This window comes from Melanerpes formicivorus, unplaced genomic scaffold (assembly GCF_026170545.1).
Source record: "Melanerpes formicivorus ecotype bairdi unplaced genomic scaffold, bMelFor1.0.p_v2 SCAF_23, whole genome shotgun sequence".
Classification (NCBI taxonomy): Eukaryota; Metazoa; Chordata; class Aves; order Piciformes; family Picidae; genus Melanerpes; species Melanerpes formicivorus.
The window spans coordinates 695,036-720,558 of record NW_027142375.1 but is presented as its reverse complement, the minus strand read 5'-3'; the positions used below and the strand labels follow the sequence as shown (position 1 = coordinate 720,558).

Sequence of the window (25,523 nt, the reverse complement as noted above, 5' to 3'; positions counted from 1 at the left end):
GAGCACACGTGCGAGTCTCTGTAGCCTTGTCACCAAGGCAGTTGTACACCGGCCACCAAGGTGCTGCCACTGGGTGCAAGGATGGGACTGCGTTGAGAGAAAAACTTTACACGGAAGTTGCAGACCGAGCCGTTGCAATAAAGAGCACTACTGCGGCGGCAACTCGGGTTTGCAGGGTGAGCAGGCGGCGGCAGGGGACGAAGCCCGTCCCGTGCCCCAGCTCCTGCCCCCGGACGCTGGGGTGAACGTGTCCTACTCGACTGTTGAAGCGGCTGACAGCATCCGGGAAGCGGGGAGCAACCTCAGGCAGCTGCCTTGGCCCCCACCCCTGCCGCTGAGCCCCCGCCAGCTCCCGGAGGGGGGGAAAGGCGGAGGGGCTCCTTCCCCTGCCCGCCGCGCTCGCCAAGGAGGCGCGCGAGCACTCGGCGGCCCCGCCAGGGGGCGGAGCGGGGCGGGGGGTCCGGGGTTGCCGCTGCCGCTACCGGCGGCACTGGAGGGGTGGTGGAGGCGGCGGGAGCGGGAGGCTGCTGAGGTAAAGCGAGGCTGGCAGCGGCCCTAGGGAGGGCTCTGCTCCCGCGACACCGCGTCGCGTCCTGCGTGGGGGGAGGTGGGGAGGAGAGCGGAACGCGCTGCCACTTGTCCCCTCACGCCCCGGCTGGCGCGGCGCCTCCCCGCGGCCCGCCCCGCCCGTGCCCACGCGGCGGCCGTTCTGTCCCGGCCTGACGGCGGGCGAGCGGGCGCGGAGCGGCGCGGCCGCGCTGGTATACCGCGCGTGGTGCCCGGCGCCGCGGCGGGGCGCGTCCTCCCGCGGCTCCCCGGAACTCGTGCCGGCGGCGCTGGGTAACTATTGACGTGTTCACCCCCTTAGCGGCGGTAGTTTCGCCGGGGCGCTTTATTCCTTCTCGTCTGCAGACAAAAGCGCACGCGAGACGCCGTCAGCGAGTGACTTGGTAGCTCAAAGTCGTGTGCGGGAAGCGCTAAACTCTGCTCGGGACCCTGACAGCCTAGAGCCGCGGCAGCATAGCCCTCGGTGGTGCTGCTGCCGCCGATCCGTCTTGCGTACCGTTGTTTGCATCAATGAGTAGTCGTGTTAGCAGGAAAACATACTTAACGCTGGCAGATTTGCCTTAAACGAGCTAGTGGGCCTTGGTGAGGCTTACTGTAAAAAGCGATTCAGAGTATGCAAGCAGAAGCCCAGCGATGGAGCGCTTGGCTGAATGAAATCCCTGTGCTGAGAGACACGGCGCACATTAGATTGCTCTCAGCCGGCTACTTCCTTCATCCTCCTGCGCGTTGAATAGTTGCAGGCTTCGATGGCTGGGTAGGTAAATGGCCGGGAGTGCGTGCAGGGGCAGCGCTTCGGCGCCTTTTGGAAGTCCGTTGTAGCTTCTGCACCTTCCTACCTTGGTGAGGGGTTGTGTTCGGACTTGGGGGCAGTGAGCTTAGTGGCTGAAGCAGGGATTACTTCTGGGTGAGTGGGGCTGGCTGGGTGAGGGTCTGCGGGATATCCCTTCTGCTGTCTGCAGTAAATGATACGTGCTTAACAGATGCAATGTGAAGAGTCAGCAGTCTGTGTGCGTGGCAAGCTCTGGTATGAGTGCTGTTGATGCGATTTTAATATTTTGTGGTGGTAGAGTGACACTTTGGTCATTTGAATGTATAGCAGGGTCGATGGTTTTTACAGTGCTGGTAATTTTTCTTTGGCTGAGACATGCGTAATAGCATTTAGCAAGCAGCATGTAAGAACATAAGAAGGGTTAAGTCATTGGCGGTAAATGCAGCCTCAATTCACACTTTGAAGAGACACAGGAAATAATGGCATGAATTTTGAATACAGAGTATTTAATGGAGCAACACAAAACATTGATGTCCAAGGAATGCTGGATCCAAAGAGTGCCCACCAAGACAGTACAGCAGCAGTCCGAAAAGAGGAAATGGGCCGAGGCTGTTCTTCAGCTCTTACTCTTGGAAGAGCTCTCATGAGGAAGTTTAGCAAGCATAGGTTAATTCTATATGACGTTGTGGTTAATTGAAGGAACTGAATAAAGGTGCAAGAGCTTGTGCGTATGGGAGAAGTTGATTTAAGGTAAAGTGATGTCAATGGAAATTTAGACCAATAGTGACATTGTGGTGTAAGTTGCTATGTGGACATCGCTTGTTTGCGGTTCTGGGGATGTCATTTGGGAAGTGTTGAAAGCAAGCCGGAAAAAACATTGCTCTTAAAGTAAGAGCACCTACAGTTGGTGCGTGTTTTTTAACAAAGAAGAGTGGTTTTCATTTAAAATGTTAATTATATCTTTCCTTCATGAAGCAAGCCCTGATTAAGAGTTTGATGTGTCAGCATCTGTCTGCATCTAATGATCAGAGAAGGCTGGTCCTCAGTTTTTTGTGTGTGTAATCTTCCAGCAAAATATGTTCTGCTGAATGAAGGGTTGTGGGATTCGTCCTTGTTCAGTAGTGTCACACTGTTAGTGAATGAGAGTGGTTACCAGTATGAGGTCTGCCTCAACTTGGCTTGGCATTATTCTGTGACTAAGCATGCTTGTGAGGAGGGCAGAGGCTGGCTCCACAGCAGATGGTCACACTTTGGGGTACTTTGCATCTTGTCTGATTCTCTTCTGCACCTTCTTGCAGAGCTGAGGGGTCTTGCCATCCGCTAGTTCACCTCAGTAGCAGGGTGGCAAAGCAGCTCTCATACACCTGAAAATCAGGTTCTCTTCATGTAGGAGCAACTCCTCCAAGGAGTGCTTGACCGTGATGCCTTGTTTGGTTTTCCAGGGGTGATTTTTTTTCTTTTCTGTGTCTGTACTAAAAAGTGATTTATTGATACTAGCTCAGTTTAGGGGTGATGGGCAAGATGTAGATGGGTGAATATTCTCACATGTCCATGTTTCTGTAGAATGAAGTGGTGTATTTAGAAAATTCTCAGTTATGAGGTGCTCATAGATATGTGCAGTAGGAGTTTGAGCCACATGCACCTGAAAGGGGTCATCCCTTCTGACACTTTTGTCTCTATGGACATGGTAGAAGAGGTATGCAGTACAAACGAAGACTCTGTTGACTTCTGGGTGTTTAGACGTGTTTAAAATCAGAGTTGCAAGAAAGTTCAACCAGATCTGTGCTAATACTTGCATTTTGGTATGAGAGACCAGTGTTTTCAAAATGAAAGTCTGATTTTCCACTACTTGGCACTCCAAGGTGTGCCTCTCCCGGTCTGTGTTATCAGCTGCAATTTGAGACGCTGCCGCTCCTTGTGGGATGCAATACAAAGTCTGGCCAGTGGCATCCCAGTTACAGTGTGGGTTTTGCCGTGATGTTTTAAGTTTCTTCTAACCATGCTCTGCTAACAGTTACTTTATGCATTACTTTAGGCTTTAATATGCTCTTTCCTGTTTGTTAACCTGTTGTTTCAGGAATACCTTGTAGCACTGAACTTTGTAAGTGACCTGCTTTAAACTCATTGTCTTTCAGCATCATTGACTCTCTGCTTGTTTATATATAAGGAAGAGACAGTAGTTATTGGAATTACCTAATACAGTTTAGCTGATCTTCATTATAATAACAGAGTCTGTTGCAAGGCATACTCTTAAGTGCAGACTATTTTTAAAGCTTAGGGAAAACACTGGGGGAAAAGTTGCATCAAATTTTGCATCTTTGTAGGTTGTGTTCTAATTAAGTATTCAGTATTACAGAAGACAATCTTCGAGTCCCGAGATGCTGATGAAATGTCAGTTAGATGAAAGCAATGTGCAGTATTCTGTGTGCAGTATTCCATTTGCTACAATACTGGGAAGTCTTTTAAGAGCTGAAGAGTCCTTCAACTTTTTATTCTCTGTAATCTATAGTTAATTTGTATTCAGGGTAGATGGGAAAAATGCTGAACATGTAGGAAATACAGATATGAAAACCAAGAATTAGGTCCACTGGGAAAAAGCCAAATGAAATACAGGAAAGTGCAGAGAATTTGTGGAACAGACATATATCTACGAGGAATACTTTGTTTCAGGAGCTAGCAAAAGCAAAAAGCATTTTATTTTCTTAAAGAGTTATTTAGTTTCTCGAAGCATATACTTTGGAGGGTTTGGATTTATTTCCTACACCAGGCAAACTTTTCTCTGTTCACCTCTTTCTTATACCCTGACACAGTGAGCTTATTATTTCCAGCCCTAATTACAGCTGTATATATTTTTGTAGCACTTTACAGCCGAGTCTGGAGGGCAATAGACCCAACCATATCCCATGTCTCATTTATTACTTTATTTTTCAGCAGTCGTGGCAAGTCTGCTGATCAGATCAGAATTAAAGTTATTTAGAGATAATTAAAGGATGCCAGTATTAATGAAATGATGAAATGCATATGAGCTCATTCAATTTCCCTTTTCACTATTTTGTTTGAGGGGGGAGGGGCTAATTTGTTTTTATAATACAGTGCAAGCTGTTGCTAATTAGCATAGCATTTGAGGTGGTCTCTGTGTAAGCTAAACAGAGAGGATATGGGGAAGGGGAAAAAACACCCCCAAACCTAGAGACGTAAAACTGCCAGTCTTGGAGGTGTTAAAAAGCTTTGCACATAGAGTAGGTTTTGTCCTCCTTGTTAGACAAGCAATGGCAAAACCTTTCCAGGTCAGACTTGAGTTCGGTCCTGTGCTGATGTGTTTGTGCTGGGTCCAGGCAGAGGGGCCTCTCTTGGAAGAGGCACCAATTTCTCTTGCGTGGTGCTCCAGCTTGTTTCAGGTTGGGTAGGCTGGCATGTGGGGGTGGTAGATGTCAGTGTAGAGCTGGGAGGGAGCCCATGCCTCTCCAGAGCTGCAGACAGCTCATTGAAGAGGTGCCATTAACACTGACACCATGCAACAGCTCTCCTGGATCCGGAATATTACAGACACCTGTGTCACTGTTATTAAATTACTGAAGGCAATTTGCTTTGCAGATTTCTGCTTAGGGTGTACACAAATGACTCTACAGAGTTGTGTGTATGTATCAGTATTTCCATGTCTATTTCCCAGTGTTAAAGCTTCTGCCCTTGGGTGGAACTTCTGCATCTGGAAAGGGGACAGGTTTTGAACTTGCAGGTCAAGGGCTGCAGTTTGTTGTGGGAGTGTTTGATAGTCTTGTTTCTGGAGGGTTTAGTTCTTATCAAGGCAGATATGGAAAAGCTTCCCCTGGGGCAGTAGTATGTAGAAAAGTAAGACAAGGTTTACATAAATGATAAATAGAATCTTTATTAAACCCACTTTTGAATATAGGGAGCATCCTGTGAAGTTGTATGGAAAGCTGCCTTCCTTGAATCTCTGAATGAAACCTGGCTCACCTCATGTGAGGGCGTACTTAGCACTGCCAGGTAAGGAAGATTGCTTTCAGTAACTCAGTACAGGCAGCACATCTTCCTTTTCCCACATCTCCTTCCTCTTGTGTCTGTTCCAACCTACATCTAGAACCTTGGCGTATGCTTTGGAATTAACACTGTCAATTCAGTGGCATGTACTGCTCCTTTCATCAAAGCAATACGTATGCCATGTCTCAAAATAATGATTAGGAGTTGCTTTTTCTTTGAGAGGGTGCTTTAGCCTGCAAGAGAGGGTGCTTTAGCCTGCAAGAGAGGGTGCTTTAGCCTGCATTTTCGTATCAGGTACTATTTGGAAACTTAATTTACCAAAAATCTTGAAAATAAATAATACAAAAATTCTGTTCTTCAGAGCTCTCCATCTGGAGTTCAAAGAAGGGCCAAAAGAAGTTACACATCATATGTCTTTTATTTTTTCTGGGGTCAGCTGCAGAAAGTTTTATAGCTGCATTCTAAACCACACTGAATTTTCTTGAAGGGTAGATACTTATTAGGGTCACTGTAAAAAATGCTGTTTGAGAGTGGTCTGTGTTTATGTGATCTGAGATGCTACTCATGAGGCAGTGCATTATTCTGTTGAATCCTTTGCCCTGCTGCTCTGAGCTTGTCCTCAGAAAAGCTTGCTTTGAGATCAGAAGTTAAAGCAGCCAGTGCTGCTCTTTGTCAGGACAGCTGTGAAGCAGAGCTGTATGGTCCAGGTGAATTGTATGAAAGGCTTTGTTTCATTTGCATAAAGAACTGAAACTCTTGAAACTTGGAAGGCCACCTTCTTTCAACCATCAGCAGATGTGAATATTTTAGCTCAAAATTTAACAATTAATCTGTACTGATTTGCAAGTTTGCTGCTTGAGGTCTGACATGTGGCCATCCTTTCTCCTGCAGGCTTTGGGATAGCCTCTGTGGCTGGAAGATTAGGCCCCTCTTCTTTCTGTTTTTCACAAAGGATATTGGTTACCACATCAGCTTCTTGTTTGTGTTATAGTATTGCCCAAAGGATATTTGCTCTCTGCTCACATCACTTGCTTTCTTTTAACCCCTTGTTCTTAGGGTGGAGTATTGTAGGAATGAAAGTATGTGGTGGTTAAAAAGCAGCCTTGAATTGGCATCAGCAGGGGCAGAGGGAATGTTTGAACTGTCTGTGGGGTAAAATGCTTCTGCACCATGCTGCTGCCATGTTAGTCATGGTCTTGCTGCCATCTATTGAGAAGAACTCTGTCAAATAAATGTAAGGCACGTCAAGTGGTAGTGTTTGCTTGAGTTGGCTGTGGTTAGAATAGGTGAGTTCGTTGCGAGTCTGGGAAGTTATGTAACACATGCTACCTTTGAAAGGGCTGTTACAGTCTGGTGTAATAAAGGGGTGTTTGGTTTGGGGGTTCTTGTGTGAAGTTACTAATGAATCTCTCAAGATTGACTGTTGACACTTCCTTTGTGTCTGATGCGATGAGACTAGCTCACTGCTGATAATTGTAGCACCATGTTTGACCATTCATGTTTTATAATGTACAGCTTGAATACAAGGGGCAGGGGCTTTTTGCTGAGTCTGTTTATATTTCTCAGAAATAACTTTGTGATAAGGCAGACAGAATATTAGAGCTTCTTGTCTTGGACATCTCTGTGAGGTCAGAATGACATCACCAGAAAACTCCATGGATTTGACCGTAAGACTTCTGTTTTATCTTGAGTTACTGATGTCCTAATAAACTGTTATGTGGATTGTTATTCCAGCAGCATTATTAATTCCAGCAGGATCTCACTAAGATAATAGGAACTTTATAGATTGATGCCTGTATGTTCAAATGGGAAAATTCAGTAGTGGAGGATAAGTTTATTATTTTCCTGGATGTCTGTGTGCCTACATGATTGCTTGTTGGGGAAGGAGGGATGAATGTCTCTGCAGTAAATCCCCTGCTCCTCCCAAAACAATAATTTTGGGGTTTTTTGCAAATGACATTGAGTCCCAGTACTTGGCCTAAATCACAGCTTGTGTATTTAACTCTAAAAGTTAAGCCTTTTTTTCAGCTTTTCAAAAAGCTGGCACTATTGCTATCAGTGCTCTTAGACTTCAGTGGTGTTTTTCTCCAGGGGCTGCTTGCCTGTACAGGCCATAGGATGGGCATCAAGGGCACGATGTTCCTCAAAAGAGTATCGAATGGGAGAGATGCTGTCCTGTACTCCCAACAGCTCTTCCTGCTGGCTGTTACCTTTCTTGAGTCCTGCTCCTCTCTTTAATATTCTTAATTTTATTTATTTATTTTATTTCATGTTATTTTCATTGAGATTCAAGCTTTGCAACTCCTAAGTCTTTGATTACTTATACGTGGATATTTGAGATAGCAAGATGACCTTCCCTGATTCTGCCCTAAGTATCATTGCTCTGGTGACAATTATGTTTGCTCTATTCCTTCAAAGCTTCATTTAATAACTGCTCTTACCCCTTGTTTTTCAGAATGTCAAACTGGCTTAGGTCTGTGAAGACCACCCTGGTGTGTAGCTCCCTCTGACGTGCCTTCAGTTGTCAGGAGCAAAGGTACAGTTACTAGGGTAAGTTAAAATCCACTCCCTGGACGGAAACAAGCATTTTAATTAATGCCCTCTCCTTTTATGGCAGTCTCTGGTAGATTTCTTCCTTCAGAGTTTCTTGGTCCATGACAGCAGGCTATCAGCAATAGAGAAAGGGAAATCCAAAAGAGTGGAGTGAAAAGTTAATGAGTAGAGCACTTAGAGGGAAAACACCGGAGCAGGCTGTGTTAGGTAAGCACTCCGAAAGTGAAAAGTGCCACCCTGTTAGTTTGCTCTCTTTTTAACTGATCTCTTTGAAAATCTCATTGGAATCATAGTTAAACTACCATGATAAAATATGTTTGTGGTAGATAAAGTTGAAATAATAAACATTTAGCAATCAAGAGTGCTGCTGGAAATAGTAGACCCGTGCAGAAATGAACACACATTCTCATTTCTTGTTTCATCCTAAGGGCAAAGTACCCTTGGTGCAAAGCTCAGGGGACCTATACAGTTATTAGCAGATGGAGGGGGACATTAATCTTCTGCCCACAAATCTGCGCCGGAACATAAAGCAGGGAGCGTCTGTTGTGAGGATTGCCAGAGGTTGCATTAACCATGACAGTGTAGCGGATAATCGCCGTGTCAGCCGCGCTCGCTGGTCACTGCTGTGTTTTCTTGGTAGTGTGTCTCTGGATTGCGCTTTTTCTGTCCCTCTCTAATGGAGTAGTGACAGTGTTGCTGCTTCTTGTGATCTTGGTAGAAGCTTCTTACGAGCTCTCTCTTGCTGTAAGCACTAGAGTACTTAAGGATATGCTTGAAGTACATTTTTGCATGTATGGAAACGTGTGATGTTTTTCCCCATGTCATTCAGTCTTTCCTGTCTGGCACTAAGCTAGGGCACAGGCATGGCTAATGAAGTATCTCTGCAGCGCATTTTTATGGGAGCATAGTTTAAGGTTAGGAGTTCGTCCAGTCTCCAAACTGCCTACTGAGCATTCTGGAAACAAAAGGCAGCTGGCACTGGTTAAGGAGTCCATGCTTATTCTGCTCATGATAGCCAAACATGCTCCCTGCAGTATGCTTTAGGCAGCTTTGCACTGGCAATAGGGCTCAAATGCCAGTTGCATGTCCTCTTTTCTTTCTTGTGAGTGTATCCCATAAGGCATGATTTAGCTTAAATAAAAATGTGCCTCTGTTAGACCTGGTAGCATATGGAAAGCAAGAGACTGCTTGTTTGAGAAAGCCAAAGTGTTTCCAAAACACCTGTAGCACATGGTTTCCATGGAGGAAACAAAAAGATGATTATCATGTCTTCCTATACTCAGTGGCAAATTTGCCTTAAATTCCTGAAGGTTTGATGATTTTTGTGACACCAATTCTTAGGCACACCACACTGAAAAGGTTGTGGTATTTTGTCTGACTTGTTCTTGGTGAGAGCGCTGCTTGGAGTGTCAGTCCTGGAGTGGCTGCACGTTAAGCGTATTTGAAGCTATAGCTCTGCTTATCTAGTCAATGTATTCCATACATTGGTGGTCAGACGAATGGCATTGATGTGTGGTCTGAAGATAGTAATCTCCTCTTCTATTTCTTCCTGTTATTTGAATTCTTGTAAGTGAATAAACGTTAGAAGTGTTACATTTGACTGAGATGATGCCTTGCACATAGGCAGACTGACTTTTATAGCCAAGTTCTGCAAATGTGCTTAGCTGAATTATTTGAAGAAGTTAGTGAGTTGTGGTACATTTGGTACAAGTTCTTGAGAATCCCAGGGTAAATAAATCCACTCTACATTTCTTTGTCCTTTTTGTCTCCAGTAACTGTAACAGGTTAAGAAACTATATATGTATTTTTTTAAAGGCAAACAAACCACTGAAACTTTTCAGTTCAGTGCTCAAAGAACTGCACTTATTGTCAAGCTAACTGTAGTGTAAGTAACCTGTGCTTAGAATTTGGTCTTAGAAATATGTATTTAAGCTCCACACTGGTTTTTTTTCCTTTGAAAATGTGTCTTAACCTCCTTTGTTTACAGAAGATCTCAGTATTTGGCAAATAAGTCTCAAACAATTTAAATGCCCTTTTTCTTTCCTAAATCATCGAAATTTGATTGAGATCTGCTAAGAAATGGAAGGTTAAAGATTAGGAGAACATTTATCACATTGCAAATCACTGAAAGAGAGGAGCAGTCCCCTTTGGACAGTGTCACGTCTCGGTTACTGTGTTTCCATGTAGCTGTCGAAGCCTGTCTGCAGTAGCTAGTTTAATGCTCTAGTTGCCCACTCTGCTTTGACAGGAAGAAGCTGCATTCCTCAGGGAGGAGATTAGAAAGAGGTCCTTACCGTGGACCCTTTCTTCAAACACTTAAGGTTACCTCATCAGGCTTATATCACTGTAACATACTTCTGTCTCTTAAGACAAGAACAACTCAGTTCATTTGCTTTCAACAGCTGATATGAAATGAGACAGGTACTTGCAAGTTCTTTGTTACATCCATCATCCAGCTGTATCCTGGATATTAAAGGGTGTGGGCATCTACATTAAGGTACCCACATACTTCTGTGGTAGTGCTATAGTGAAGTTGAGACTTAAATCTTGCTATGATTGATGTGATGGGTTGGAAGGACCTCTGGAGATCATTAGATCCACCCCCCCAGCCAGACCAGGACCATAGAACCTAGTGCAGGTTGCACAGGAACGCATCCAGATGTGTCTTGAAAGTGTCCAGTCAAGGAGACTCCACAACCTCTCTGGGGTGCCTGGTCTGTGACCCTCACAATGAAGAAGTTTTTCCTCATGTTGAAGTGGAACCTCCTGTGCTGTAGATTATATCCATTGCCCCTTGTCCTATCCCGAGATGAAACTGAGCACAGCCTGTCCCCTGCCTCTTGACCCCCAGCCCTCAGATATTTATAAACATTTATTAAATGCCCTCTCAGTCTTCTCCTCTCCAGACTAAATAGCCCCAGGTCTCTCAGCCTCTCCTCATCAGGCAGTGCTCCAGTCCCTGCATCATCCTGGTAGCCCTCTGTTGGACTCTCTCCAGCAGGTCCCTGTCACTCCTGAACTGGGGAGCCCAGAACTGGATGCAGTATTCTAGGTGGGGCTGTACTAAGGCAGAGTAGAGGGGGAGGAAAACATCCCTGGATCTGCTGGACACACTCCTCTGAATGCAGCCCAGGACCCCATTGGCCTTCTTGGCCACAAGGGCACATTGCTGTCCCAGAGAGATCTTGTGTCCACCAGCACTCCCAGCTCCTTTTCCACAGGGCTGCTCTCCAGCAGAAGAACCATTGCTCATTGTTTCAACTCATTTGTGCTCTAAAAACCCCTTGGGTACGATGGCCAAAAAAAGGTAGGTTGCAACATCGAACCTCAGAAGCTGTGAAATGTCAGATTTATGTTATTTTTTTTCTATGCCTGTAATTGATGTAATTTCATCATATCCAGCTACTGGATACCTGAATTGGGTAAAAGTTACATTAAAAGACATGAGTCATGGGAATGATCTTTAGTAAATAGCATGGTACTGTTTGGGTATGAGGAAAAGCTGTGTTCATGGGAAAATGGTGATAGAATTTGATGCCAAGTTGTAACATACATGTGGAAGATAAACAATTTAAATTGTGTCTGCTGAATACGTTTGCATTATGTAAACAATGCAGATGCAAACCTGCAGTATGTAACTATGTGCAGCATGACTGGTTTCAGTGAAGTTTCCCCTTTTATGCTGGTGTTGGATTCTGCCTCCAGTCAAAAAGAACTTTTCTAAAAGTTCTGCCAACAGAGTTTTGTCTTGGAACAGCTTTGGGACTTGCCAGCAATGTTATTTCTTCTGTGTTGTAGGAGCAGCTCTGGTTACAGGCCAAAATATGGTCTTATTTTTAACCCAAAAAATAAATGAAACCTGTGTAGAAATGGAAACTTTGTTGAATGCCAGATTCTGGCCACGTTACTCCCATTGGAACCGCTAGAACTACTTCAGCAATCTGCTCTGTTTTTATAGCATTAAAAAGTATTTCACATTGTGGAAAATACTGGAGAAAAAAAAAAGGAGTGCAAGGAAATCTGCCAATGTCCATCTCTTGTAAAAAACGTTGTTATAACCTACTTGCTGAGCTGGGTTTTATGCAGGTATCAGATTTAACCAGACTTCAGTTGCAGCCAGCCATCCTCCAGTTCAAAACTGTTGTTCTGTGAAGCAGGCAGATCAAAAAGTTTTGGTACTTAAATACTTTCAGCATGGTCATAATTTCATTATTTTCCCTGTTTTCCTAAGAGTAAGGTTTAAGAGCTTGGAGGCTCTGCCTTTCAAAGTTGTTTCCTTCTCATTTTCCTTGATTGTGATACATTTTGTTCAGTTTAAGCAGAATTTTGAATAAGTTGGTTCTAGTAAGATAGAGCTTAAAACAGATGGAGGGGTTTGGGTAGGAGAAATACAGTACTCAAGAACAGGTTGATTTGCCCTAAGAATATCTTCCTCATACATTAGCCCTTGTAAAAATATGCCCAGATGTTTTGCCTCCAGCAGTGTGTGAGCAGTCAAATCCACCGAGGGCTCTGAGACATGGCTCCAGTGATTTTGGGCAGTTTTTTTACTTCCAGCTTGTGTGAAAAGCATAGAACAGATATGTCAACTCATCATTCCACCCTAAAATGAAAAGAGACATTTATATTATTAATGTAGAATATTTTCCTAGTGTCTTGCACCTGGAGTTTCAACCTGATCTTCAGCTGAAGTCTTCACAGCAGTTCCAGAGATAAGTATGATCAGGCTGAGTGCTGCAAGTGTGAGGAGTGCTAAAGGTGACAGTAGTTGACATGATAGCATTTTGAAAGCATACTCAGGCAGGTAGTACAGATTAGCAAGAAGTCAAGTAAGGCCTGAAATGTTCACTGCTTTTGATGGCTGAACAGTTGGGTTTGATACATTGCTAGACTGCTGTGGTCCTGCTGACCCATGGCTTAAGACAGCATGTTGCTTAGCACAGCTCTCCGTGTTTGACAGTAAGTTGTTTGTAGGCTAGTGCAGCTGGGTGGTGTTTCACTGTTGACACTCAAGATCTTTATCCCCACCTCTCCATAATGATTTATGAAGAGAATTATTAGCAGGGTACCTACTGGGGGAGACATAGGTGTTTGAAGCTGAAGTTGATAATTCATAGGATTATAACACAGAGGCTGAGCTAATGGGTTGCCCTTCTGAGCCTGTTCTTTCTTGGCACTGAAACTGGATCAGGTTGTGATCTGCAGAACAAAAGCTCTTATATGAGGAATTGAATTTGCCTTAGACAATGTATAGTCCTTCTTAGACTGGAAAATGGGCATGATGTTTTCATGTTCTGAGCAGACTTTATATATGCAGGTCTCCTGCTTTGTACATTTACACTGCTTGAAATTGTCTAATATTTGCTACTTTTATCTCAGTTTGTAAGATGAGCCTTTACTTTGTGCCTAAAATGAATTAATAATTATCCTTGGTGGGCATTTTGATGTGGCATGGTCAGCCCTGGGGATCCTTGACTGTAGTAAGCTCTTTGGCAAAAGATGTAACTTGCCATGAATTGGATGTCCTTTTACTGAAGCCTGAACTCACCTGTATCTTTGAGTTCTAGAAGGAAGGTGGAGATTAAGGGTGTAAAAATGCAGTTAGATACAAAGCTCCCACTAATTGGATTTGGTATACTTGCAAATCTTAATGTTTCCTTGGTCTGCTTGATGGGTATTTGAGGTGGCAGCAAAGAGGCTACTTGCTTCTACATGGTTCTGTAATTGCAGATACACTGACTTTGATAAGAGAAACGTCAGACAATAAGCCATGGTGATGGTTAAGTTAATTCACTCTTAGAAGTTCAATAATTCATCTAAGGAGTGTCAGCAGCTGGGTCTTGTTAATGGCAGGCCTTTCATTTCTGTTAAATCAATTGTGAATAATAGGATCCTTCAGAGAAAAATGATGAAGTAAGCATTGATTTCCAAATTGGGTGTCTGATATTGGAGCATTAATAAAATCTAGAGCAAGCAGGCAGCTAGGACCTCATACACTCTGATCACCTAAGTAGTAATCAGAGAAAATCAATGGGTTTTGTGTATGGCGCTGGATCTGTTGAGGTTTCATCTGTTGCCATTCATCATTGTGTCTATAATTTCATTTTTATAATTGCTCATATTTTTTGGAGGCTTAATAGTATGCATTGAATCAAGTATTTACTGTTAAGCTATTGTGAGACAGAAGTTGTATTGCTGTACTGTCTACTGTTTACTAGCAGTCTGTCTTGCTATTTTAGGGCTTGCTGTAGTGATGGTCAAAGTAATTCCTATGTATTTTCAAATGAAGTTAAATCTTCTTGGGGTTCCAAATAGACTTCATTTAGTCCTCTCTTAGTCTCTCATTCATGAGGCTCACTTGTGTGTAGTCATGTTCGGTCTCATAGAGAGGGTTACATACATCTCCAGTAAGGATACTAAAACTCTGTCAAAGAGAAACAGTTGCAGAGAACATCCCCAGAATAGTCAGACTCCTGCTGTGGCTTCCTCTGCGACGTCTTCCTTGGCCCGTTCCCCAGCTACCCCTCCTGGCCCTGTGCATGGGCTTTCTGGAGTTATTACAGAGGGCTGTGACTGTGTGGATGAGTCAGAGGAGGAGATAGATGCTAGCTATCAATGACAGACTCTGGCCTTTGCTGGCTTTAATACAAAGGTTCTGGTGACAGGAGCATCAGTGAGTGATGTCAGAGAGAGCAGCTGACGGCGGAACAACCCACCAAGGCATGGAGGCCATAGGCTCTCGTGGATGGGACACCTGTATGCTTTGCACTTCCAACCTCAGTGTCAGGTTTTGGGATGTAGTGTGAAGGTTGGACTTGCGGGTGTGGGGTTTATTTAGTTATTTCAAAAAGGATTTTTAATTCTTTCTGAGGACTGGGTTCAGTGGTTTGATTTAGATCTGCTAGGCATGGGGTTTTTCTGTCCAGTGTTGTGTTTAGCAGCAATCTCATTTTGTTAAAAGCTGCATTGAGTTTGTATGGAAACCTACATACAATGAAAATCTGCTTGCTGTTGAAGTCAGTGGGAGTTTAGGCTAAAACTGGACCAGGATTTGGCCCATAAAGCATAGCAAGAAAATGTAGCAGTTATAATAAAACTCTTAAGGCAAATAAAATGTTCTAGCAGGTGTTCATAAATGTGCTTTATGCTCATAAACTCTGTTAAATGTTAATGCCAAGGTCCTGCAGAAGCTGTGCATAAGGGCTGTGTGAAGGAAGCAAATGCCTGTTAAATGTGCTGTGCAATATTGTAGCAAAGGTGGGTGGCAGTGCAATGCCACACTACCTATTAGACTGAAATATGAAAGCTATTAGAGATTCTGCTGAATTTTCATTTTGTGAGGGTGTAGTTTTCAAGAGAGAACATATCCTATAAAAAAGCCATGTGTTGTGCAAAACCAGAAATGTCTTTGTCAGTGAATGCAGCTTTCCTAAATGTATGCAGAGCTTATTAGAGCAAACTGCTAGCATACTGTATTAACCACACATTTAAAGCAAGACAATGCTTGTGAGCAAAATAAGCATTGAAAAGCAGCTTTTTTTGTGCATTTTGGTTTCCTTGGGTTAGTAGGGGGTTTGTTGGGGTTTTTTGCTTGTTTGTTTCTTATGCCTTAGACAAACCCATAGGCAGAAGTCCTAACATGAACCTAAACACCTTTGAAGGATAGTAGGAGTTGGCAGGTTTTTATATTTAGAACTTGCTTATGTGAACCCTTAATGATTGGCTTTGAGTTGTTGTTTTTTAATCCATCACTTCACCATCGAAATTCTTCTTCATCAAAGCACAATAAGGGACATTTTAATTTCCAGGAGCTTTCTGGCTCCCAGAGGAAGTGTTTGTTGGCCTTTTCAGCAGGTTTTGCAGCACGCCCTGAAAGCTGGTGACTTGTACTAGCTTTGTTTCTTCTAGCAGTTAATTTCAAACCCATGGGACAAAAAAATATCCGTGTGTACTGCAGACAGTTCCTAACATGACACCATGAATGCAGCAGTCATTGTTTGAATGTGTTTTGTTGGTGTTTGATTAATTGACCGAGTTATCATCTCATCAATGCACAGTCATTGTGTTGTGGGATAATAGCAACCACATATTACAAAGATACTCTCTTTCCCAGTTAACTTCTTCATTTTCTGTGCTAGAAGAGAATGCATTAGCTTGGAAAACACTGAGGTGGCTGAGTGAGGGGAGGTCTTTCACATGACATTTAGATCGATCAAGTTACGAGCATCACAGTGGCCCTTGTAGTGATTTCCACTGTCAGAATGTACACATTATGTCAGAGAGAGTTTTCCACACTTGCCTTAGTCTTGCCCTCAACTGTGCTTTTCCCTGCAGTGGCAGTGCTGGCATTTTTTTAGCTGATGGGGCAGGGTGTGTCTCAGACGACTTGTTTCATTCCTCCTGGTTGTAAAAAGACTTGCAGGAGCCTGCACTGACAGGGAATTCTCATCACTCGATTCCCATACTGCATTGTGGCACTACCAAAGTGATGTGACCTCGCAGCTTTCTCCCCTGGAGTGAGTGGTGCTGCACTATTATGCTTATGAATTTTCAAAGCAAGACTGAGGATTATCAGCAGCTAACAGACTGGGAACTCCCCCATGTAAAATAGTATCTTGTAATTCCAGGCCAGGGAGGCCTAGTAGGGAAACAGGACGGGGAAAGACTAGGAACTGTTTTTACTGAAGCGGAAAATGTGTTAGTACTTCTTCGTGAGTAGTGGTTCTATAGTAGTGATATTCATGCAGAACTTTTAATCCTTGCAGCACTTTACAAATGCATTGTGAGAGAATCAAATGCTAATTGAGGCCATTATTTTATGAGCAGACTATTTATGTAGTAAAGTTATTTGAGGTAATAGACCATGAATGCATTTTGTTTGTTAACTTACCCAGCGCTCATTCTTCTATATCTGTTCTTATCACAGAGCACTGGTTTTGATATGGAAGGCTCTCCAGTGACATTAAGACCTGCAATATGGAAGACGTGTTACTTACAAATTGTGTGTTTTGTGGATTTCAGTGTACACAGCAGCATATAGTCAAGGCCTTTGTAAGACTGCGCTATCCAGTGAAGTTTTACCAGAGGGGCAGAAAATACAGAAGGAAAGGATAGTTTTTCCCTTTGTTGAAAGCTTACTTGGTTCAGGTGCTTATACAGTCTCCATTGTAAGGATGAGAAACTAGGGTAAGGAAAATTATTTACTTTGTCTGGGATTAGGAAGGGAATTCTATTGGATGAGGAAATGAAATTGAGATCCTCTAAATGTCAGACCAGCTCCATAACTACTAGAATATCCTTCCTTTCTTGTCTAAAATGTCCATCAGAAAAGTATAGCAAAGTTTAGATTTTGTAGGCTTTCATTAGACAACTGCTCTGTTGCCCTGAGGGTGTGAATACTCACAGTTTGTAGAAATACATCAGCCTTTGAAGCTGAGAGTAATGTATCTATTGCTGAATCTGGGAAAAAAGAGTGTCAAGTCAATATAATTCTAATCATCTTTTGTATTTCCTTCTCTAATTCTTTAATGGAGTTGTTATGACCATTCCAGCTATGAGGCTGGACAGCTGCTTCAGGATGTGGTTTAACTGGCTTTTCTTTCAAGACATTCTGGCAAACTTTACAATATTCAGTGTTATAAAAGTCCTGTTTATATGTTGTGTATCTTTCCTGCACTTTCTTAAAGTCTGCTTACTTACCTATCATTTTGGGGTTCATTTTTTTTTTAAGACCAAGTTCAGATTGTTCCTCAGCTCTTGGTTATGATAAAATGCAGAGCAAGGCAGAAACCTTGTATGCCACCTTCAGTCATCAGTGACGCTCAGACTGCCGCTGATGAGCTGCAGCATGAAGTGATGCAGTGCATAACTACACTACCATCACATCTTATCATGGCTTCCTCCATGTACTGAGACTGGTTTTGCAGTTCAATCTTCTGCTGGCTGCGTCCAAGCTCCGTTACAATACTTCTGTCCAAGTAAGCAAAGCATGAGGAAGTTGCTTACAGATTCATGCTAAATTCTTGTTTTCTAGAAGGAACTGGTTTAGGGGTATTTTTCTGGTTTGCTTGTTTTTTTTTCCTGACCTGCTATTTATCACTCTTTGATATGTTACAATACATTTGAACTTTGGACTTGAGCATTGCCAGATGAATGCAGCAGAATGAGCCAACTGTTTATAAGGGATGAGTACTGTATTTATATAATAACTGATTGCTAATAATATAGGGAGAGTATATGACAGTTTAATGAGGTTTAAATACAACTGAGTTGATCTGGCCATCTATAATGCTCACTGCAGCAGGGATGCTACCTTGTGTGTGTTGTTTAGTGCCATTCTGGAGGCAGCAGCTAGGAAAGCCATCATCGTGGTGAACTCCTGGGGATGTTGGTTGCTGTGAACCCTTGCCAGACTGTGCCAGGCATTAAATTCTGTCTCTACAGCTGGGATAGGTTTGTGCACTCTAATCAGTTAGAAGTTATGTATTTTCTTGCAAGATGCTGCTTTCTACCCCTCGGTGGTGTCTGGAGTTGCTTATCTGGGAAAACTTACAGGGCTTTTGTGGGCAAGTGAAGAACTGTGATAAATGGTAACCTGAAAAAACCCTCACGTGAGAGTCCTGAATGAAGTCAAGATTGAAGTTAGTTATTCTGGATGCTTTCAGCAAAAAGGCAGCTCTTGGCATTTCTAAAGAATACCTTCCAAACTCCTCTGCTAAAGATAAAAGCTATGCAGTGCAAAGCCATGATGCTACGCCATATACCAATTGCTACGCCTTCCTAAGGCGTGTGTGTTTTCTGCCTTTGCGTTTATTAAATATTTAGAAGTTCAACTGTAGATATTTTTAATCAAAACCAGAATGATTTTTTTCCCACAAAATGGGCGATTACATCATTTGCACATTTATATTGGAAGACATTTTAACAATATAAGCATTTTTTCATTTAGACAGCAACCATAATAAATTGAAATAAAATTCGGCCTTGATTGATGTTCTGTGTGTCATGTACAGGGCAAGTACCATCTATTAAATGTGGTTTGCCAAGGCAGCAATATTAGTAGCATTTGAATGTTTTTCTTATTAAGGAGAAAAATGGTCAGCAACATCAGTACCATCTGCTCCAAAGACCATAGTAAATGGAAAGTGCCTGCAGCACATCTGAATTCCTCACTGTATTTGGGAGGAAGGTAAGATGCAGGCAGTAAGAATATGGTTGTGGGGTTTTTTTCTTTCTTGAAAATTAGGATAGACTATTACAGTTCTCAGGATGAAAGAGAGAGGCTGATTACAACATAATGGAGTGTACCATATTAATCTCTTTGAAATATAACCTCTCTCGGCCTTTTCCATTTTACAATCGATTCTCTCATTCCCTTAATGAACCCAAGCGTTCATGAGTCTTCCTTGGAAGTATGCACATGAAGTATTACAGTAGCAGAGAGTCATTGTTTGACAAGCAAGTGCAAGTAAAGTGTCTCTCTTGTAGTCTTGTTCAATAACATTATTCATCCTTAATGCATTGCATCAGGTTCCCTATTGTTTTGTTAAAAATCACACAACCATATTTCTGTAGTTGTTTGTAGCTTTCCTGAAATGGTAGCTCCAGCAAGCTGCTTCACCATCACTCTGGCTTCAGCTCTTTGCAGAGCAGTACAGCTGTCTGAGATATTGGCTCTCAGAAAGGAACTCTTGCAAAGTAGTGCTCTGTTACCAGGAATTTCAATCAAATAAACCTTAGTACTCTGTTTAAGGAAGAGAGGAGGGGCTCTTTGAGAAGAAGAAAACTGTGCACAGCTCTGTAGAGAATTATTGGAGGTGCCATCATTTGGAAGATGTCATTTTTAAAGAGTCAAATACCTACTATGTAACGTTTGTGTCTGTTGACTTCTGTTGGCTATCAGTGTGATTAGGTGCAATAAGAGAATGCTGTTAATTATTGTATGTTTTATTGTCACATATATGTGTGTGCCTCTCTGTTTTTTTGGATGCATTTTTAATATGTAGGTTGTTTGCATAATTATCACAGAATCATAGGATGTTAGGGGCTGGAAGGGATCTTGAAAGATCATCCAGTCCAACCCCCCTGCCAGAGCAGGATCACATCCAGGAACACATCCAGGTAGGTCTTGAATATCTCCAGAGAGGTATACTCCACAATCCCCGTGGGCAGCCTACTCCATCCTCTTGGCACATCTTTATCAACATGAATGAGGTCACCCTCAGGCTCCTCCTCTCCAAGCTACAGAGCCCTCAGCTCCCTCAGGCTCTCCTCATAAGGAAGATGTTCCACTCCCCTCATCATTTTTGTGGCTCTGTGCTGGACTTCTTCAAGCAGTTCCCAGAGGTCCTTCTTGAACTCAAGGGCCCAGAACTGGACACAATACTCCAGATGAGGCCTCAGCAGGGCAGACTAGAGGGGGAGGAGAACCTCTGTCGACCTACTAACCACACCCCAGAATGACATTGACCTTCTTGGCCACAAGAGCACATTGCTGGCTCATGGTCAACCTTCCATGCACTAGGACCCAAGCTATATTGTGAAATATATATAACATATGTAACTGTAACTAATATAGAAGCTGTTTATATATGGTTGAAATACAATGCATGTACCTGTGTAGCTTTATTATCAGCTTGTAGCTGCTACCTGCCTATTGACCTTTTCAACTTACTACAAAATACGAAGCCACCCACTGGGTAGTGCTAAAAAATACAAAACAGCCTGGATGGTACTCAGGATCAGACTGCATGCATAGACCTCACTGTCTTCACCAGAGGGAAATCAGGAGAGCAGGGAATGTGGGACAGACTCACACATACTGCAGTTTTACTGAATCTCATTCAGCAGAACTGCCAGCGAGGCTGAGCCTTCCTAGGATCTATGCAGGAGGGATGGAAAACCGTGTGGAAAAACACTGAAACTAAACCATGAGCAGAATAAACCAAACAAAGAAAATTTGCAGAAGCCTGAAAACCTTTTTAATGGCAATTTCATTGAAATTCTAAGCATTTGATGTATTGCCACCAGCACTGGTTTGATAAAAATTGCCATGAAGTAGAGATTGAGCATGGAGAGAAGCAACAGTCCTGTCTTTCATGTCAAAAACATAATTCCTCATGTCAGGAAGCAGTGCTTCCTTTCAGTTGGGCCAAAGTCAGTGTCCTGAAGTGTAAAAATCACTTTGAACAGCAGACCTGTCTTGTCATCAGCTGTTGCTCAGGACCAGAGACAAGTAAAAGTAAGGTTAATTGTATAAAACATATGATGGGAAACCTCCTGAGTTTGCAATCACACCAGGTTTTTGTAACTGCTTTGGAAGAAAATCCTCTTTGCAAGTGCAATGCACACTCTTCTTTTTAACTCCTATCTTTCACTTTTGATGGCATTTTTGTTGCCAAGTAGTGTGGGCCAAATTGTATTTGTTGCAAATATGTCAGTGGTTACTTTTTTGCTTTGTCCTTCTCCCTTAACCTGTTCCACAGGGCTCTGTATGTTGTTAGTTTTTAGCAGTTTCTTTAGTTTGGATTCGTGTAGTTGACTTCAGGCAAGTGGAATCAGCTTGGGTGGGGTTTTTTTGTTCGGTTGTTTTTTCAGTGGAAAACTTACTTGGGAATACTGCATCATTTTTTTGTTACTTGTTTCATTTAGGGAACCTTCAGTTTGCTGTCAGGAGATTTCATTTTAGTAAGGAGTTAATGTTTTCTACAGTTGAATTTCCTTATGCAGGAGTGAGTCTTCAGTGAAGCATACAGAGCGTGGTTTCACGTGGAGGTGTCCTAAACAGCCTGCTTCTACACAGGCTGTGGGAGAATCTGTTCTATCTAGTGCAGTGACCATCGCCTGCTTTGGTCTGTGAACTCTTGCAGTGGTTTAGCACAAGGCTAACCTGCCTGCTCCCCCAACACAAAAGTGAGGGGAAGAGAGAGTAACACACACCCCTCAGGGCTGAGATAAAGAGATAAGAGTTTTATACAAAATGAGATATAATCACAATGCATAATTAGCTTAGCTAACAATCTAGTTGATTGAATAATAGAACACATGATTACATTAGCTTAGCCTATTTGCAGAGTCAGCAGAGTGAAATACGGAGTGTGTGTGTGGAGGGGAACCCCAGCATAAACCAGAAAGCCAAACCCAGCAGCTATCCGAATCCCACACGCCTTGCCACCATCCCTGTGGAAAAGAGCCTACACCAAAAAAGCAAGAACCCAGAAGCAGCAACCAGAACAGGAAGCCATCCACATTGCAATGTGAACTTCAAGCCCCATCATATTTTGCTCTGGTCACCACTTTGATTCTTTGAAGCTGAAATGACTGCAGCATGGTTCAACTCAACCCAGGACAGCTCTGCTTAGAGTATTTCTGTAATGTCTTAGTATGTTCATTATCTCATCACGTATGTAGTACACACACTCCTCTGTTTTCAGCAGGAGCTCTGGATCTCCCATGCACAAAGTGACAGAAGCCCCACTGGAAAGCCTATGTTCGGTGAGGGTACTTATGTGTGTGCTTGGTTACACCAAAGCCTGAGGTGGTGGTACATTTGTGAGCTGACATTTAAATGGACACAAGTTTTGTGTGGGATGCATGGGAGCTTTTAGAAGCCTTGCTGTTGGCAGGTTTTGGAGGTTTGAAGAGTGCCTTTTGGGACAAATGCTTTATCAACAATAGGACTGAATTTCACTAGTATGTAGAGTATTTCAACCTGGATTGCCGCCTCACTTTTGGATTACCTGAATGAAGAGTGAGATGAAAGAAAGTATGTCAGTTGGTGGCAGTAGTGGCAGCCAAACAGGCTTAGTGAAGTATTGTGTGAATTTGATGATTCACATCGAAGTATTCATGTCTCCTTTGTTGAAAGGGTTTGTTGGCTCACAGGATGTCTGTGGCCCTTTTTTCCATTCAGAGGAGAATTCTAGGAAGAAATGTACAGGAGAAGATAGACTATAATAGATGATGTCTTGTTATGAGTGTTTCTTCAGTTAGGTCTGAAAGGACGTATAGATACAACTAGAGATGATGGGCAGGTACAACTAAAGCTAAGCTAAGCTATTATTTTGTGTTAGGAGACATTAATGAGTGTAATTTATTTTTCCTTAGGCTTTCAAAAAGTTCTCATCCCAAACTGCTACCCTGTAAGAAATGTTTAAGACTATCAAGTGGAGAAGCATGAGGCAGACTTGCTGGAACTGTTAACTTCTGCAGGAGTTGCAGCCTATATAATGCTGGTTTATACTGCCTTCCAGGGTGAGAGTCGTGCTCAGAGCTGCTTCGACACTTAGCAATTCGGACATCGTAGAACATGAACAGAAAAATGCGGCAATGAGTAGTAGGGTAAATGTTCCTAGTGTTACTGGTGTGTAGAGATCCAGAAAGATGAGTAAAGAGGTGGCAAAGCTTAGGGAATAGGCAGTGTGATGGCAGGTGAAACTTGGCAGCTGACAAATCCAAGGAAAATCTTTAGTGTACCTAATTTGACCTAACTCTGTATTGTTTGTCTTAGTTTAAGGAGTGGACAGCAAAAATTCTACTCCCAAAAGTAGTAAAATAAAGAGGCTCTCATTGAGGTGGAGAGAAATACAGAATTATATTCAGAAATATGCAGGAAAATACAGAATACATTAATCCTTAACACCTAATGCAAACACAGGATATGTGAAACCCCCCTAAAAAACTTCCCCCAGCCAGACTAAACCACAAATACCAGTTCTCCATGCCTCGCCCCCATGCCTCCCTTGCCTTAGCAGGCCAAGATTGCACAGGAAAAATTACTCAGGCCTTATAATGAGATAGCAGAATTATGGGATTGAATAACAAAATGACAATGTTCCAGCCCATCTCTGGGCCTGGAGGACTCAGCACTATGTTTTTTCATCTTGAAGGCCTCTCAAACTCCCACATTGTTGAATATTAAGTTAACTACATTTGCTCCAGGGGAAAAAAAAAGGCTATCAAGTTAGGCTTTTGTCTGGCTCTTAAAACAAGAGAGGGGAAACAAAAGCCACCGTTAAGAAAAATAATTTTGTAGGACAGACCGGCAGTGATTCCTTGTTGGTAGTTACTGTTGGTTTGCTTCTTAATTTTGGTCTGCATGCCTTAACGCTGTGAAAATAGAAAAGGACTGCAGGATGGACAGAAATAATTTGTGGCACTGGAAGGATTTCCTTGTGAAGGAATAGAACCACCACCGTAGGTTAGGGGATTAGCAGTCAGTGGGATGGAGGCTTATAAATAAATCACACTCTTGGACTTGAAGCAAGAACAAAGGACGACGTTGAGAGGCAATACATGGAGAGGGCTAATTGAAACAGTTTTGTGGCAAACTGCATGTCTCAGTCTACATCTGCAAATCCAACAGGAAAAACTGACATTTACCTGACTGACTAGAACATGTGCAGTAACAAAAGTTAACAGAAACATCCTTTCCCACCCCAACGTGTTAGGGTGTAGTTCTAGGAAGAAAACTGAGTTTACTGCAGTCAGGTGATTCTGTACTTTCTATTACAGGGTAATTTTCCTCTCTGTGGTCCTAGAGACTGTGAGGGCTGGAGGTGAGATTATGCAGACTGCAAGTCTCTTTAGTCTGACTGTCCAGTCTGACTGTCCATTTTGATGGTTGCTTTTTCATGATTCTTACATTTTTCTGCATCTCCAGTGCAACAGGATCAGCTTTAAATCCTTGACTGTGGTCTAGCTTGTGTGTTCTTCAGAAGCAAGGTCCATGTGTGGAAGTTATTCAGGTTCACTAGTTGTTATGAATATATATATACATATGTGCTTTTCCCAGAGCAATGGGCACAAGCAGCTACTGCCCATTCAGAAATATCTTATTCTTCCTATGTGTAATAGGACTCCAAAGACATTCCTGTTCTTGTGGCCACAGCTGCATTTGCAATGAAACTGCATATATTGTGTGGTGTGTAGGTATAGTTTATGACATCTGCTTTTGTTAGCGTTTCTTCATGGTAATCAGGGTTTCAGCCACAACTCCCTTTATTTGGAAAAGCTCACCCTCATGCAGAAGAATGTGCTTGCTTTATTTATTGTTTTTAGTGGGGAAAAAGCAATATAGTCACAAATCAGCACTAAGGCTGGTTTGGAACTTTGTGCAGGATGTAAGTGGAGGTGTAAGTCCTCTCTAAATATAATGTTCCCCAGAATTCCTTTGCAGGTTGTCATCAGTGTGGCAGGGTTGTAGGTTTCTGTGTGTTGGAGGATCCCATGTTTGTACAGGGGGACACTATTTGCTGTTCAGCCAGCCTGCCCTAGACACTTTTATCTTGAAAATAGGCAGAAAGCAGCTGATAAATAATGCTGCTGTTTATGGAGTGTTGGGACTGGCTCTTCAACTGGTCTGTGATGAAATTCAAGTCTGATTCCATTTGTAAATTTCTGTTTCCTTTGCATGAGTTCGTAAATAAATACAGAATGTGAGGGTTTGGCTGGCCCTGGCCCTCAGTGCTGCTCAGCTGTAGCAGCATGCTTTGTGAAGTTCCAGCATTTACATACACTGTCTGCCTTTAATGTTTGAACGTGTCGAGTATTTTTCCCTTCAGAATGTGACCATAGGTGGAGAGCTGTGAAAACTGAAGGATGCTCTCACAGGAGAGTGCAGTGAAGATTGTCCTAT

General features: G+C 42.7%; 1 protein-coding gene across 2 annotated transcripts in view; it reads left to right on the top strand.

The window, feature by feature from the left end:
- The first annotated feature begins 827 nt into the window (after positions 1 to 827).
- Positions 828 to 25,523, top strand: part of RARB (retinoic acid receptor beta) — a 340,719-nt gene continuing 316,023 nt past the window's right edge. The window contains exons 1-2 of one of the 2 annotated variants that reach the window (XM_068152274.1): positions 828 to 1,321; positions 7,791 to 7,871. The gene's annotated coding sequence lies outside the window, so the exon portion shown is untranslated. Of the gene's footprint in view, positions 1,322 to 7,790; positions 7,886 to 25,523 lie in introns of both variants that reach the window. The other variant, XM_068152273.1, reaches the window with a different exon arrangement.